At 49.1% G+C, this 15,009-nt stretch overlaps 1 pseudogene across 1 annotated transcript in view; it reads right to left on the bottom strand.

Annotated features, from left to right (window-relative positions):
- The window catches only part of LOC308632471, a 224,382-nt pseudogene extending 209,593 nt beyond the window's left edge, over positions 1-14,789 (bottom strand). Inside the window, exons 1-3 of the transcript in view lie at positions 14,696-14,789; positions 7,219-7,300; positions 5,943-6,056 (exon numbers count right to left, since the gene is read on the bottom strand). The product of the transcript in view is annotated as an uncharacterized misc_RNA (transcript). The remainder of the gene's footprint in view (positions 1-5,942; positions 6,057-7,218; positions 7,301-14,695) is intronic.
- Positions 14,790-15,009: the final 220 nt, after the last annotated feature.

Here is a 15,009-nt window from a genome sequence, read left to right as displayed (position 1 = left end):
TGAATGTGCTCAGTGAGAAGAGTGTGAAGTGCAGAAGAGAAGCAGGGTGTGCAACAGCTTCAATTGCAGGATGTAAAAGTGTTTCTAGAGAGCATATTGGGATTTGGGCTTGGTTGAACTAGTAGGAATTGGAATTCTTCTTAGAGTCAGCAGTTACGGGCTTTACTTAGAAGTTTCTGTGTCTTGTATAAAGCAGAGTTTGTTTCTCATGGGTACCTTCATTTCCAGTGAGTTTTTAAAAAATTTGAGAAAAATATTTCAATGAAACTCTGGGCCATTAATCTTGTCAACCGTCCAATGTTCCACGTGAATATTGGTGATGTCCCAAGGGATCTCTGGGTAGCACAATTTGCACTTTGGGTGTAAACGTCGTCTGAACGTGCTGGCTGAGAAAAGCTTGGAAGTGCAGAACAGAAGCATTTTGTGCAGGCCGCTTCCAATTGAAGGAACGGTCTTGTTCTCTGTAAGCACATTGAGGTTTGTTTCTGGTTGAAGCTGCATGAAGTGGAACCGCTTCTCAGAGCCGGCACTCTCAGTTTCTCTCTGAAGCATCTGTTCCATTGGAAATGTAGATTCCCTTCAATAGGGCCTCATCTAGGGAGCCTGCCCATGTGCCTCCCACTTGATTCAAACTTCTCCAGTGCACTTGTTGTCAAAGCAGGGACTCCGAGGAGAGAGGGGCTCTCCATTCTCCACACTGAAATATCTCAGCAGGGAGGACTCCTCCATGCTTGGATGGCAGGGCTGTGATCACCTGGGAAGGTGGAAATAGGAGGCTGGTGGTGTTCCTGGCCAGGATGCTGGTGACTGCAGTGCATTTAATCTATGGATCTCAAGGAGCCTTATGCTGCAGATTTGTGTACTTCTGCATCTGTTTGCACACAGTTCTTCATGGGGAGAAAAAGCAGTGTTCTCAAAGTTTGCTTTATATTATACTCAACTGGTCATTTACAAACCCCAGTGTCCCATCTTAGCCCAGAGCCATTCCATCAGTCCAGGGCCAGTGGGTGGTCCAGCGGTCAGTACTATGCACAGCTCCCAGGTGGCTCCAGTGTGTAGCTGAATTTGACAGCCAGTGTACTATAGGATTTGCCCTTGAGGTTAGAATTCATTGACTTCCTCTTATGTCATTTGACTAGTCAGGATGTCTCATTAACTATCTGTGAAATCTTCAAGTTAGCAATCTCTGGTCATTTCTGCCCTCTGAGGCACCTGATTCAACAGTTGGTCATGGTCATGGGTAGTCCTGGGTCACAATGAGGGAGAAGAAGACAATAATGTGGAATAGTGGTGTAGAGAGTAAGGGTGGGGCCAGAGCCCACACTGTGGTTAGGGTAGGGAAGGGATCTGAAGAGACTACCTTGAAAGTGAGCTCTGGCTGCAGTTAACCAGGAATCAGGGCCTGGAATTGGAAGCCATGACAGGGCTTCTGACTAGAAAGGACACATCCTTCTGGGCTGAGTTGGAGGTCCATCGAGGCAGAGGAAAACAGAGAGGATGCAGGAGAGCGGGGGATGGTCTAGATCACAGAGCAGCTCCGTCATCATATCTTACAGAGTGAATTTTTTTCTTCCAGTTGTTGGTAAATGCTGATTTATTCACGTGATACATTCACATCTACCTTGTCCATTGTAAAGGCCGCTCAACCACCACAGGTGATGATATCTTGGTGGATGTGTGCATTCTAAAAGGAGGTGAGGTTGGCGCCAATCGAGTGTGTGGGCACTCAGGCATTGGCAAGCTTGCTTTGGAGAGTGAATCCTCTAAATGTTATTGGGATGGCTTTTGAGAGCTCCTGTGGTTTGGCTAGACATAGAATTCTTCCACAAAATTTAGCATGGTGTATATTTTAGCATGATCACTGAGGGGCAGCTTGCCGGTTTGAAGCCGTGAGCATTAACATCTATCAAGTTTCTCACCTGGAGTTGGCTACCTACAACTGGTGACAGTGTTTTGCTACTGCTGAGCAATACTGAACAAGTCTCTGGGCCAGTAATCCATTGCTGAACTACATCACCAACAAAAAGACATTGAGTGAAGGTGAGGACCAGAAGAGCCCAGGAACCACCTGACAGCAGCCCTGAAGTCCTGAGCTCTGGCACATCATATGCCTACTCAACTGTGTATCAACCTCTTCCTGGGCTCATTAGAACTTCTCTGAGGACACTTTTCTAAGTCTTATTTGCAGCATGTCTTCACTGGAATGAGTAGTCATTTGGCATTCTGTTGTACTTAAAATTCATTCTACCCCTACTTGGTAGGTTGTGTGAAAGTGACTCGGCCTGAATGCATTTTACATGCCAAAATATGGCTTGTCTTTTCTCCTAAACCTATCAGGGCAGTCAGAGCAGCCAAGGAGTACTATAAGTTCAGGCATAAAATGGCCAGATAGACTGGGATCACTGTCCATCTTTCTAGAACCTTCTTTCATGCTCTGGCTTCCCTGAGGTAAAGTGTGGGGACTCTGTGATCCAGATTTGTTAGAAAGTAGTTTTCTTGGGAGGCGATGCTAGAAAACTCCAGGTGGGAACAGGAAGTGATTAGGAACTGGAAGACAGGGTGTACCAGCCAGTTGTTGTCACTGAGTGACTAAGCACAGTCCTGATAAGGAGTGCTGGGGGTCTATGTAGATCATGCTACTAATAGAAGCCTTCCTACAGGGTGAGAGAGCTGGGGGATTCTCCACCCACTCCTGCCAGCCATGACGGGAAGCTGCTGCTGGCCTGCACTGTAGGCAAATGGGCCATGGTGCTGGGGGCTGGAGGTCAGCTGGGGTGTGAAGAAATGGCATAGTGCTGGACAATGTCATCCAGCTTTGAATCCCCAGACTGGGGTCTTTAGCAGGGCAAGGTCAGAGACTGAACTCAATGCAGCGTCTACTTCTCAGCATAGTGCCCGGCACACAGCAGAACTTCATCAATACCCGTGGAATGCGCTGGCTCGCCCCAGCCCTGCTCCAGGCCTCTCTCAGCTGGGCTCTCTCTGCTGGTCCTGTCTGTTCTAGTATATTCAGCTCTTGCTTCGTTGTATTTCGCTTTCCTGAATTATGTCCTCTTTCTCCACACTCCTGTGGTCACTCTTTCTCCACACTCCTGTGGTCCCAAATGGCTGTCTGGTGGGGCTGTGGCAGAGAGATCTCATTACCACCAGAGATGGAGTTTTTAAACCAAATAAGACACATGCTCTGCTGCTTAGGATTGTCTTCAGCATAACGTGAGGTACAAGGTTTGAAATTAGGATTGTCCTCCCAAACTTAAGGCATGTCATCCCTATGTGCAGACCAGGAAGTGCCCTGGGAAGAAAGGCAGATGTGGGTTTGGAATCAGAGACCAGCATGAGAAGAACACTTTCACTGCTTACTAGACAATGACCTTGGGCATGTTCTGTAACCTCTTGTGGCCTCAGTGTTTGCATATCTGAAATGGGGATAGTTGTATGACTGACTTCAGGAGGTGGGTAGAGAGAATACTAGAAGTAGAGGAAGAAAACACCTGGCATCTGTGAAGCACCCCGCCCCCATTATTAGTCTTTCCATGATTTTCTAAGCGTATGTTGATTGACTGTTGGTTACAACATGCCTGTAGATCTACCTGACGTCCCGTCTAATCCACATGGACGGAGAAGTTCACTTTTGCCCAGCTGCCACATTTGCAAGGATACCTTCTAATAGAATCGGATCTAGGAAGCTGGGGTCCCTTTGCAGAACATACAGATCCACAGCAAATTCAAGCCCCTGAGACAGAGGGCTTCTGCTGGTGTCCTCATGTCCTCATGGGCACTGCAATGCCTTTCTCCACCGATGTTCATTGAGAGCCTGGTCCAGGCCGGGCCAGGGCTCCCTGCTGAGGATGTGGCAGAGAATGAAGCACCTGCCTGGCTGGCTTGTAGGGGACTCAACAATCGGGGACAAGACAGGCAAGTGATGAAGACAAGACCAGTTAGTTGACTTGTCTGAAGGTCTTGGAGCCAAGCACTCTTCTAAGCACCTTACCAGAAAAGCTTCCTCATCCCTCAATAGATGCAGGAGGAACAGTGCTTTGGTTGTCCCCATTTTCCATAGGTGATAACTGAGGCACTGAAAGATCAGGTCACTTGGCCAAGGTCATGGAGATAGCACAGGGGGAAGTGTTGGCTGCAAACCCTCCCATGTGGCTCCAGCTTTGGGCTCTTTATCCCCCATGGCCTGCAACCTCTTGGTCATGCTGTGGCCCCTGTGACTTGTCTGTCACCAAATAGTGATTCACTGCAGGGCCTTTCCCGAGTCCTCTTCCTCCTCAGAGTGCCTGTGTCTCACAGAGAGTTAACCAGTTTCCTGGGCCCCACTGGAGTTCCTGGTTTTGCCAATCTGGGGCGGGGTCTGAGAATGTGTGTTTGTAACAAGGTCCCAGATGACCCTGAAGGTGATGGGTCTCAACACAGGTGACTTTCCCCCTCCCCTGGGATCATTTGACAATGCCTGGAGACCTTTTTGTTATCACAAGTCAGGGGTGCTGGTGCACAACTCAGGTAGAGGCCATGGGTGCTGCTGAATGTCTACACTGCATGGGGAAGACCTCTACAGACTAAGAAGGATCTGGCCTGATGGGCCAAGGGCGCCAAGGTGAGGAACCCAGTGTGGAGTACAAGCACATGAACTTGGGTGTCTGAAGGTATGGCCTTGGGGCTTGTTTCAAAGGTGGCTTCTGTCAGTGCAAAATTCCAGCACCTCTGAGTGGCAGCGTTTCTGACAAGCTCTAAATAGGGATGCTGCTGCTGACCAAGCAACCCCACTTTGAGTAGCCAAAGTGAAGTGGAGTTCTTAGGACACCATGAACTTCTCAGAAACGCAAAGTAGACATCTCCTGCATTGATTCAGAAGGAAAGAAATTCTGAGTTGGAATAATCCCCTTTCAACTCACCTAGTTGCAAGTTTGCCCCTAAAGCAGCGCTGAGACTGCAGGGCCAGGTGGGGGACAGTGCTCCACTCCTCTCCTAGCCGCAGGCAGAGGCCTGCTGAAAGTGAGGAGGGAGAAGAGGTGGGTGAGAAATACCTTGCTTCAGTTCCCAAGCATTCAGTCAAGTCTATTGTCACCTGGAGTGGTGGCTTCTTTTCCAGGGCCCACGCTAGCATTGGGGTTTGCATCTGCCTGACTTTCAGTTCTGCAAATGGAAGGTGGGAACTGGCTGCTTGAGACATGGTTGCTCTCTTGGGAGAGGGTATGGGAGAAATGACAGGAAGCCCAGCCCTCCAGAGCCCGCACCCCTGCCCCTGTGATAAATGGCAGCATTAACAAGGTTTGCTTGAGAGGGTCCCCACAGATTTGTGACTTCCCATGTCCGCCAGCAGATGTCACTATGGCTGGCAGAACAGAAGGCCTTTCAAGAATGAGCTGGGGGGAGCAGAGAGGGGAAAAAATGGCATCAAATAGAAGGCAGAAGCCAAAACTACCCTTGGCCTAGCGGGATATGGTGCATACTATCATTTTAGGAATGGGGGACATTCTCCAATAAACTCACTATCTGGTCATGTCATTGAGGTCCTGCTTTTGAGATTTAGGCAGAAATTCTGCAATGAAATACAAAGTTCCTGGCTTCTCTCAACTGAGAAAGTCTCCAGGTTTTGGCTCCTGGCCTATATGTATCATGAAACATTTTCTTGAAGGAAACAAACACGTTGCACTGAATAAACATATATTTGTTGTAGCTTGCCCCGAGACATCATATTGACGGGTTTTAAAAATTGATTAATTTTACAAATTCAGCAGCTTATTCTGAAGTTCCATTGCCCTCAAAATCCCTTATGATTGGCACATTAGCCAACAAGCAGAATTCTCTGAAGCCCCAGCAAGAAAAAAATAAAGTCAAATTCCTATTTGTTGACATTTGAGGAAAACAAGGAAGAAGCAAGCGGCCCCACTCATTGGTGACAAGGTCTGGTTGAACATCTTTTATCTAATGCTTACCAAGAACGGTGGCAGAAAGAGCACCGGTTCCTCAAACAGGGCAAGAGAGAGGTTGACATAGATGAAGAAGTACGTGGCCATCCGCATGGCCCAGTGGTTATAAAATAGTAAAGTCTGGAGAGGAAAAACAGTAAAGGTGGTTATAACCACTGAGCAGGAGTTATATAACACTCAAACTTCTGTGCAAAGACGAACAGGGGCCGGGGCTGGGACGGCAGCTCAGTGGTAGAGCAGTACCCAGCACGCACCAGGTCCTGGGTTCCATCCCCAGCACTGCCAAATAAACAGGTAAATAAACAAATAAATAAATAAGACTCGTGATGGGTCACATGCCCTTTAGGTTCTCAGGAGCATGGGCGGTATTTACTTGAGCTCAAACTATAAAACACTAACAGAAAACATCAAGACGATGATCATATCTCAAAGCACACTTGGTGGACAGTCTCGAGCCAGCTTTAGCACCTTCTTCACAGGGTTGTTGTGACAGTAATAAGAGAACACTCTGAACCAGAGACTGACAAGGTGAACGGTCAGTTACAGTGACCTAATGCCATGTGGGCGTAGCTGAGTCCAATGTGAAAATGTGCACAGCCCGTCTCAGCGCGGTATACTCAGGACTGATGTGGCTGCCACACGCCAGATCCCCATAGGGTCGGACAGTCCCCCACTCCTGCTTGGCAGCCTGGGCACATGAGGTGTTTGTTGCTTTTGGAGACACTGACACTGAGCACTGATGTAAGAGAGGGTTTTTCCTTACTCTAGCCGAGGGCTTGGTCTTAGTTAAAGCTTTAGGGGGAGATAGAGAAGGCTGGATTCCCAGGAAAGGAGTGAATGTGTGGGTAGCATTAGGAGGTGACAGAAGGGAAAAGAGAAGCCCTCCCTTGCACTCCAGGTGACGCTGGCTAGGAAGAAAGGTGGCCATGTGCGTCCAGCTTGGGACTCCATCTCCTGGCCTTGGTGGTGTCCATTACCCCCCCTGATCTGCTCTTAACTGACTGGATGCTCCCTGCACGTGGGACACTGTGCTCTTAGAACTTAACCCAAACCACCAGGCTCAGGGGCTGGGCTGCAGCTCCGTGGTGGAGCGCTTGCCTAGCACAGGCCTGTCTCTGGGTCGGCTCCCAGCACCACAGAACAAAACACTCTTGGGTTTTACCCAAATTATGTGCCGTACCTAGACCCCTCTGAAAAGTTTCTGTGGAAAGAATGCCTCCAGGTTTGTCTCAACCTCTAGAACTTAAGGTGGACAAGTGGGACAGCTGGATGATTAAATTACCTGATAGCCTGAGGGGAAGTTTGGAATGGAACGTTCCTGTTGTACTGGGCATCAGAAACATAGGCAGCTCCAAGAGAAGGTTCTGGAAGGGAGAAAACGTCAGACAGGAACTAAACTGCATTTTCCTTGTGGGAATGCATCAGGCACGGAGGGGAGCCCTGCCCCTCCACCTCCAGCCTGGCTCCCTAGAGGTTGCCACCATCAGCAGAGCCATAGGTGCCTTTCCTGGTGGGTCCCCTGGGACCAAGGATCCTGCAGCAGAGCTGGCCACGTGCACACTGCATTTTCTAGAACTCAAATACAGGTTCTCATTTGAGGAAAGAAAATAAGAAAGCACTGAACAGAATAGGTACATGGCTTACGTGGCATATTTACACATAAATAAAGGTTGCCTCTGTCCAAATATACATATGAGTATTTGCACACAAACCCAAGTATAGAAACCCCAAATTATATTTAAGCCACTTGGTGGCTGGTTGAAGGGATTTTTGAGGCGAAATCTGACAAGTGAATTATCCATGTCTTCCAAATCTACTTAAGGTAGATCTCTATACATACATGGAACTGAAAACCAGTCACAAGGCTTTCATGGAACTCATGGTGGACACTTTTCAGCCAATATATTCTGGACTTTATCCCCCTGTCAGGACATAGAGTTGTATTCTTCTTAACAAGCAACTTATCATTCTGATAGTACTCATTTTTTTTTCTATTCAAACATAGTTGCATTACATATTCTTATGGGGGTGGGTACGACCGAACTCAGGGAGCTTAACCACTCAGCAACATCCCCAGTCCCCACCCCCCCCCCGGCCTTGAGACAGGGGCTTGCTAAGTTGCTGAGGCTGGCTTTGAACTTGCAATCCTCCTACCCCAGCCTCCAAGTGCTGGGATTACAGGCGTGTACCAATGTGCTCAGCTCAACATTCTTTTGTATATTATACACACACACACACACACACAAGAATATCACACGTGCACACATAAATATCTTGGGGCCCTATGAGTGTTTTTGTAGGATTAAAAAAGTGCATTACTTCTTGATGAAAGAAGACATAGATATCCCACAGGCTTCCAAATGGTATGGGAAAGAAGACATATGCAGGTAAGCATGCGCATGCGCGCGCGCCCAAACACATACACACGTGCGTGCACGTTCTCCTGCTTGTCACTAAGGGTGATGTGATTTTAAACAGTGTCTAATACCGACCAGCCAAAGGGGCTTCTAGAGACTTTGTTTGCCTTTCCTTAGGACCAGGACTGCTGCCTTCCTGTGTGATGATTCACACTCTGATTGTGCATCGATGAGATAAGAACATACACACACTGACCAGCTATTAGCCCTTTCCATAGACTTCAGAAAGAAAAATAGTCTGATAAGCTAATTGACTGCCTGAGCTACCCGGTGTAAACAGAAGCCATCTTCCTGCCTGTTTTGAATGGGTGTCTCTTACTGGTCAGGCAAGTTAATCTTAAAAATGCATCACGTATTCATAGGGTCAAAAGATTCCAAACTGTATGCAGATGGTCAATCATAGTTCTATAAAGCTGTTAAAAATTATCCAAACAGAAAAGAAATGCTTGAATTAAAAGTTGATGCAGAACAATATCCTTAGAGATGGATTCACTGCTGTAAGAATGGATCGCTTTTGGAGTCTCACGCATTCCAGGGCAGGAGGACACTTCACCAGGGCACATTACCAAAATAAGATGTACTATATATGTTTTTGACACATTATACATTTTTCTTTAACATATCTAATAAAATATTAATAGAAAAGCTATTAATATCAATTATTTTTTCCATCAAGCATCTTTAATATTGAGCAATAAAGAGTTTCCCAGTATACTCTTAGAATTCTGTTTTAGGTAAAAACATCTTGTATCAATAAGAGTTGATTTGTTTCTAGCTTTTTTCAGTGCATGCACATCAACTTTAAGAAAATTCTTTACCTTATATAAATGTCAAAATAGATTCTACTGTCTTTTATGCCTAAAAAAGAAAAAGAAAAAAATAAATATATGTTTAAACAAAATAAAGTCCTATTAAACCTCAGAAAGATCATACTGGGGCAGCAAAGAATTCTGACTTTTTAAAAAAGTATTTACAGCAATATCTTTTTAAAGTTGCTGCTGTTCCTGGTTTGAGAAGATGACGCAGGGTTTGGTGTAGAGTGTGTGTTCAGCGTGTACAAAGACTGGATTTGATTGACACCCAGGAAAAGAAATTTAAAAAATGAAGCTATTAACATCCTATGACTGGACCCTGAGACAGGAGCCCTTTGACACTCACAAGCTGGAGGTAGACCATTCACAGGCCCTCCAGAGGGAGGATGGGGAAAACCACTCCCACCATCCCTGGGAGCCAGGCCAGGGGGTTATCTCCCTGAGACATCATCCAGACCATAGACCTTAATGAGACCAGCACAGGTTTCCCTCCAGTGCCCCTGGCCATCCGGACACCCCTGGTTGTCAAGATCTGCTCAGGCTCTGTAACACCAAGCCTGCTCCAGGACCAGCCCACAGAAGTGCTCTCGAGGCTTTCCCTGCCTTAAGAGGAGGCACATTTCTGACACCTGTCTCCACTTGCAATCTCCTCTATTCTGCCTTCTGGGCCTACTTCCCTCCTTCCCGTTACTGTGCAACTTCTTTCTCCTGCCCATTTCACTTGGGAAATGTTGTTCTCAGCAGATGAACTGTAGTAAGCACACTTACTTGTACTAAAGCCATTTGTGTCTTCCCAGAAAACAAATTCTTTTCATCCAACCCAAGAATGTGACATATCTTAGACACCCCATTCTAACACTTTATACTTTTCAAGTTCGTATGGTGTATTAGTTGGCTTTCTGCCACTGTAAGACCTGAGGTTGCTCATTTATAAAGAGAAAAAAGTTTATTTGGCTCACAGTTTCCATATCCAGTTCACATTTGATTGACCCTGTTGCTTTAGACCTGTAGTGAGGCAGCACAATATGGCAGGCAATGCATGGTAGAGCTACCCACTCACCTCACAGCAGCTGGGAGGTAGAAAGAGAAAGCCAGGAAGGGACCAGGGTCCCAATATGCCCTTCAAAGGCACACCCTTAATGACCTAAGATCCCCCACTGCACCCCACCTCTTAAACATTCCACTACCTCCCAAGAGAGTCACAGGCTGAGGATGGAGCCTTTAATATATGGGACTTTGGGGAACATTCTTGATCCAAATGATAGCCTTTGGGAACCACTGTCAGTATCTACCATGAAAATGGCAACCACCATATACAGATGCTCCCCTGGAGGCACCTCATACAGGCTGCACCAGCCCACAGAGGGCCCTGGTGGACACAGAGGTTCTCAGTCCCCATGGCAGGGGTCAACTCCCTGGGGAGCTTTCAAAGACCCTGGTGCCAAGAACACCCCACACCAGCCATGTCAGAACCCACAGGAGGCGGGACCTGGGATCCGCTTTTTAAAGTTCAAATGTGACTTGACGGTCCAGTGACAGTGGGAAGCAGGGTCTACACTGGCCTTTCCCTGCAGCTTCCCTCCTGAGGCTGGTTCTCACTGCACCATGAGTGATGCACCTCCCCGACTCCCTGGTCTCCTCTTCTCATAGCCGTAAGGTTCCCTCTTCTCCTCGAGATTGAAAACTGGATTTTAAACAGTTGTGTTTCCTCCCTCCCCTCCTGTCCCAACTTTGTAAGCCTTAGAAGGGAGGGGAGAGCACAGAAAGGAGGCACAGATGATTCCAGAGGTTCTCAGGGGAGAGCAAGGGCGTTCCTTCCAAACGCCCAGCAGACACCCTCTTCAGTCTCCCCTGCCCTGGGAGTGACCACCGCGAGCCCCAGAGACCGTCAGGCAGGCAGGCGACAGGAGCCGGGAATCTGAAGCTGCTGATGGAAGTGCTTTGAAAACACACTAACATGTCTTGATGATATAGATGAGAAAATCAGCAAAACTAGCCATATCTCAAGGTCAAGAGAAGTCCCCACACGACTTAACTTACATTCTTCCACTTGGGTTTTTCCTCCCAATGCCAACACTCCGTCTGTCACTACAAACAGTCTTGACCCTGTCTTGCCTGACTCCACTCCTGCCATAAACTCATCCTGCACGTGGATAAACAGAGCAGGCCCCTGTTTCCCAGGGCCCCCTGTGCGGAAGCTGCCAGTGACTCCTCTTCCCTTAGAGCTACTCTCCTTTGCCCAGATAACCAAGTGGGAAATCCTTGGCTTGGCCTTTAGGGGCCCCACAATCCCCTCTCTCCAACTTTCTCTCCCTGGCTTTCCCTCCAGGAACAACGTTCTCTGGAAAAAACAGATGGGATTCCTTGTCCACTGCCCACTGCGGGCCCCACCTCCACACCTGAACTCATGCTTAGGCGCTGCCCTCCCACTGGCCTTCCTGGGACTCCATCTCACACTGCAGTCTCTCCAGGAGGACGAGCCATCCCACATTTCCACATGGAAAGACCACCCAGAGAAGCTGGGGCAGTGCCCATACAGCAGGCATCCCGGACAGACAGCAGCCACAGGTGGAGGGCGCCGGCCACTCTGGCAAGAAGGGTGGGTGAATGAGTGACCGCAAACAGGCATTAGGACAAACACCTCGTGTCCCTCAGCATAGCCAATTGCAAACCATCAACCCACAGGCCAAGTGCAGTCTAAAGGTATGTTTTGTTTGGCCTGTAGAATGGGTTTAGGATGCTGGCTACTAATTCAATTTTTTTCAAAACTGGAACTTACACAAAAATTTGAACTTATGGTTCCTATTTAAAAGATGGTTAACATCTGGCAAGGTGGGGCTGTTATAGTTAGTTTTGCTGCTCGCCCCAATACTTCATCACCTGAACGAACACTTAATATCTCCCCGTGTTCTGCGGGTCAGCTGGGCAGTCCTTTTGGAGTCAACTTAGCTGATCTCGAAGGTCATGAGCACTGGGTGTTCTAGGAGGATCTTGCTCACATCTCTTGGCCATGTGCGTCCAGAGCATCGAGAGAGCAAGCGTCAACACTCATGGGCTTCGCACACCTCTGCTTGTGGACATCTGCTAATGTCCCATTGGCCAAAGCAAGTCCCATGGCCAACTTCAGGTTCAAGGGCTGGAGAAATGGACCCTAACTGTATGGAAAGGAATTGCAAAGTCACCTTGCAAAGGGGCCTGCATTCAAGGATCAGAAGACTTGGTGAGCATTTTTGCAATCGATGATCGACCCCATGACACAGCTGGAGGTGGGTGACTGTGCTTTTCTTAGGGCAAGGGACATGCCCTCCATGTCATCACAAGCCCTGTCCCCTCTGTCACTGAATCATTCCCACCTAGCTGGTTGGTTTTATGTTGCTCTTGAGGGCACTGCAGATTAAACCAACAGTGCTCTCTGAGCCCAGGGAGCCCTGGCCAGCCCTGTGCAGGCTTCTGGTAACTGCCATCTTCCCCTGACAAGAACTTCTCTGCAAATGGCTATAAGGTAACACCAGGGACCCAAGAGCTTGAAGACAGAGTAATCACAGACCTGCATGAAAAAGTTGAAGAGTGAGAACATTCAAATAGAAGCACACAAAATATCAAGAGGTGACAACAGAGGACAGCTGACAAGAAACAGCATGGGACACAGGCTCTCAGCACTGGCTGCACCTCAGAATCCCCCAGTAGCCTTGAAGTTACTGGTAGCATGAGCCACATCCTCACCAGTAAAATCAGAATCTCAGGGGCCAAGCTGAACAAAGTACCTTCCTAAAAACTTCCCAATGAGTCTGACCAACAGTGAGGTTGGGAATCCCTAGCATTGGGATATTTCTATTTCAACTCTGAAAGTGAAGGATGCTGATGCATTTTTCAGGGACTATGCAGTTTCCTGCTCTGTGACCCAAAGCTAACTTACAAAAGATTAACCCAGTCAACTGGTCACCCACCTCCCCAGATCTAGATGTTCTGCCGCCTCAGAAAATATGGGGCTCTGCTGAGGACTGTCTGTTGGTACCAGGTGCATTACCCATAGTGCCTGCTGCCTGGAGGAGGTCTCTTAAAGACCTGGAGTCGCAAAATCTCTGGCTTCTGTAGACATGCATTAAACAAAACGGCTCACACTGGAGTCAGCCAGGACTCTGACTTATTTTCTGTTCTTCTTCTATTTGCTAAGTTGCTGAGGCTGGCTTTGAACTTGAGATCCTCCTGCCTTGGCCTCCCCAGCCACTGCAATTTCAGGCCAGTGCCACCATGCCCAGCTGTATTTCTTGATCTCTCAAAGTATTAGTCATTTGCTTGTGTCTCTTATTTAGACAAAGAAATATGAAACACACAGAGGGAGGGCATCGAGCATCTCTGGCTAAAATGATTTTCTCTCCACTGAAGGCTCTCATGATCACAACGAAGCCTGTCATTTTGTAGATGCTGGGACCAAGGGCAAGACTGGGAACCAAGAAACCATCTCCTCCTCCTGTCCTTTGCCTGCTCACTCATTCATTCACCCACTCACTCACAGAGAAGACTTAGTAGAATGCACCTGTTGGAAGTGGCCTGACTTCTGTGGGAGAACAGCAGGCCAGATGGGAAGCCCAATGTTCCACCCCACACATAAGGGCTCTGTGGACTCTCTCCAGCAGGCTACGTAGCCCCCTGGGGAGCAAAGGAGCAGGGGACACCATTCAGCCCAGAGTTGAATGACAGGGCCAGCCCAGCAAAGATGGGAAGCAGGACTAAGACTCTCTGACCTCATACACACTTGCAAGGCCTGAAGGAAACGCCCAGCGTCACTGTGTGCCAGAAACTGGGCTGGACCCTTCCTGTGTGGTCATCCACCAAGGTGACTGCAATTTACCAATCCCACCTTACAGAGGCTCAAGGAGGAGACCAGCCCATGATCTGGAAACTGCTCCATCAGAACAGGGGTTCTTGCCTCTCTCTCCACCCTCTGTTTCTTATTCGGCCAAAGGGCCCAGCCCAGGAGCAGCTGCTTGGAAGCTCCAAGTCATCCAGAGGAGCCTGTCTGTCACAGCAAACACACAGAGCCCACCCTGGAGCTGGGTCCCGCAGGCCCAGGAAGAGCCAGAGCTGCAAACCCCATCCTGCGCTGGGACCCTAGGTTGTTTTCCTTCTGGTACAGAGCGCAGTGCGCAGCTCTGGAGCCAGGCCAGCAAGACCTGGAATCAGGTCTCCACGCAATCCAGCTCAGTCCCCGAGTATGGGAGGCCTCTCCTGTAGCACAGGCTTGACAGCTCCCAAGTGACCCCCAATGCGCAGGGCTGCCCTCCAGCCCACTGTGCGCTTTCCGGCTTTGCAGCTCTCCAGAGCAGCCAGGACTCCCGGGTCGCAGAGGACAGAGAAAGCGCCCCGAGCAGAGGGGCTCCCTGTCCCATGTCTCCACACGGGCCCTCGTTCGCAGCAGCTGGTGCTGGCTTTTAGCTGGTTCTGTTTTCTCCCGGGGGCTTTTCTCTGGGGAGGCATCGGACGCAGGGAGGGCGACCGGACGCGCTGTGATCCGGGCACCCTTGGGCACCCGGGATGGCGTCCCTTTCCTTTTGGGCGATAGGCTCATCGCGGGGCTCCAGAAGTAAGCGACTCACCCCCGCGGCTGGGCCGGTCCGGGACATCGCGGCTGTGGCGCACCAGAAAGGGATGCTCCAGCGTCGGGGCCGCGCCAGCGGACTCTGCCCCCAGCAGGCTGGCAGAAGGCCCCGGCTGCGCTGGGCCCTCCACGTGACACAGCGGATCGGCCCGGGGGCGAAGGACCTGCTCCGGCCAGCGGAGAGAGCTCCGGAGGCCCCTTCCAGGCTGGCTGGCCAGGGCAGGGAGGGGCAGGTCGCGTGCGGG

This window comes from Spermophilus citellus (assembly GCF_964194105.1).
Source record: "Spermophilus citellus genome assembly, chromosome: 13".
Taxonomy (NCBI): domain Eukaryota; kingdom Metazoa; phylum Chordata; class Mammalia; order Rodentia; family Sciuridae; genus Spermophilus; species Spermophilus citellus.
Note: the sequence above shows the minus strand (reverse complement) of the source record. Positions and strands in the feature narration are given on the sequence as shown.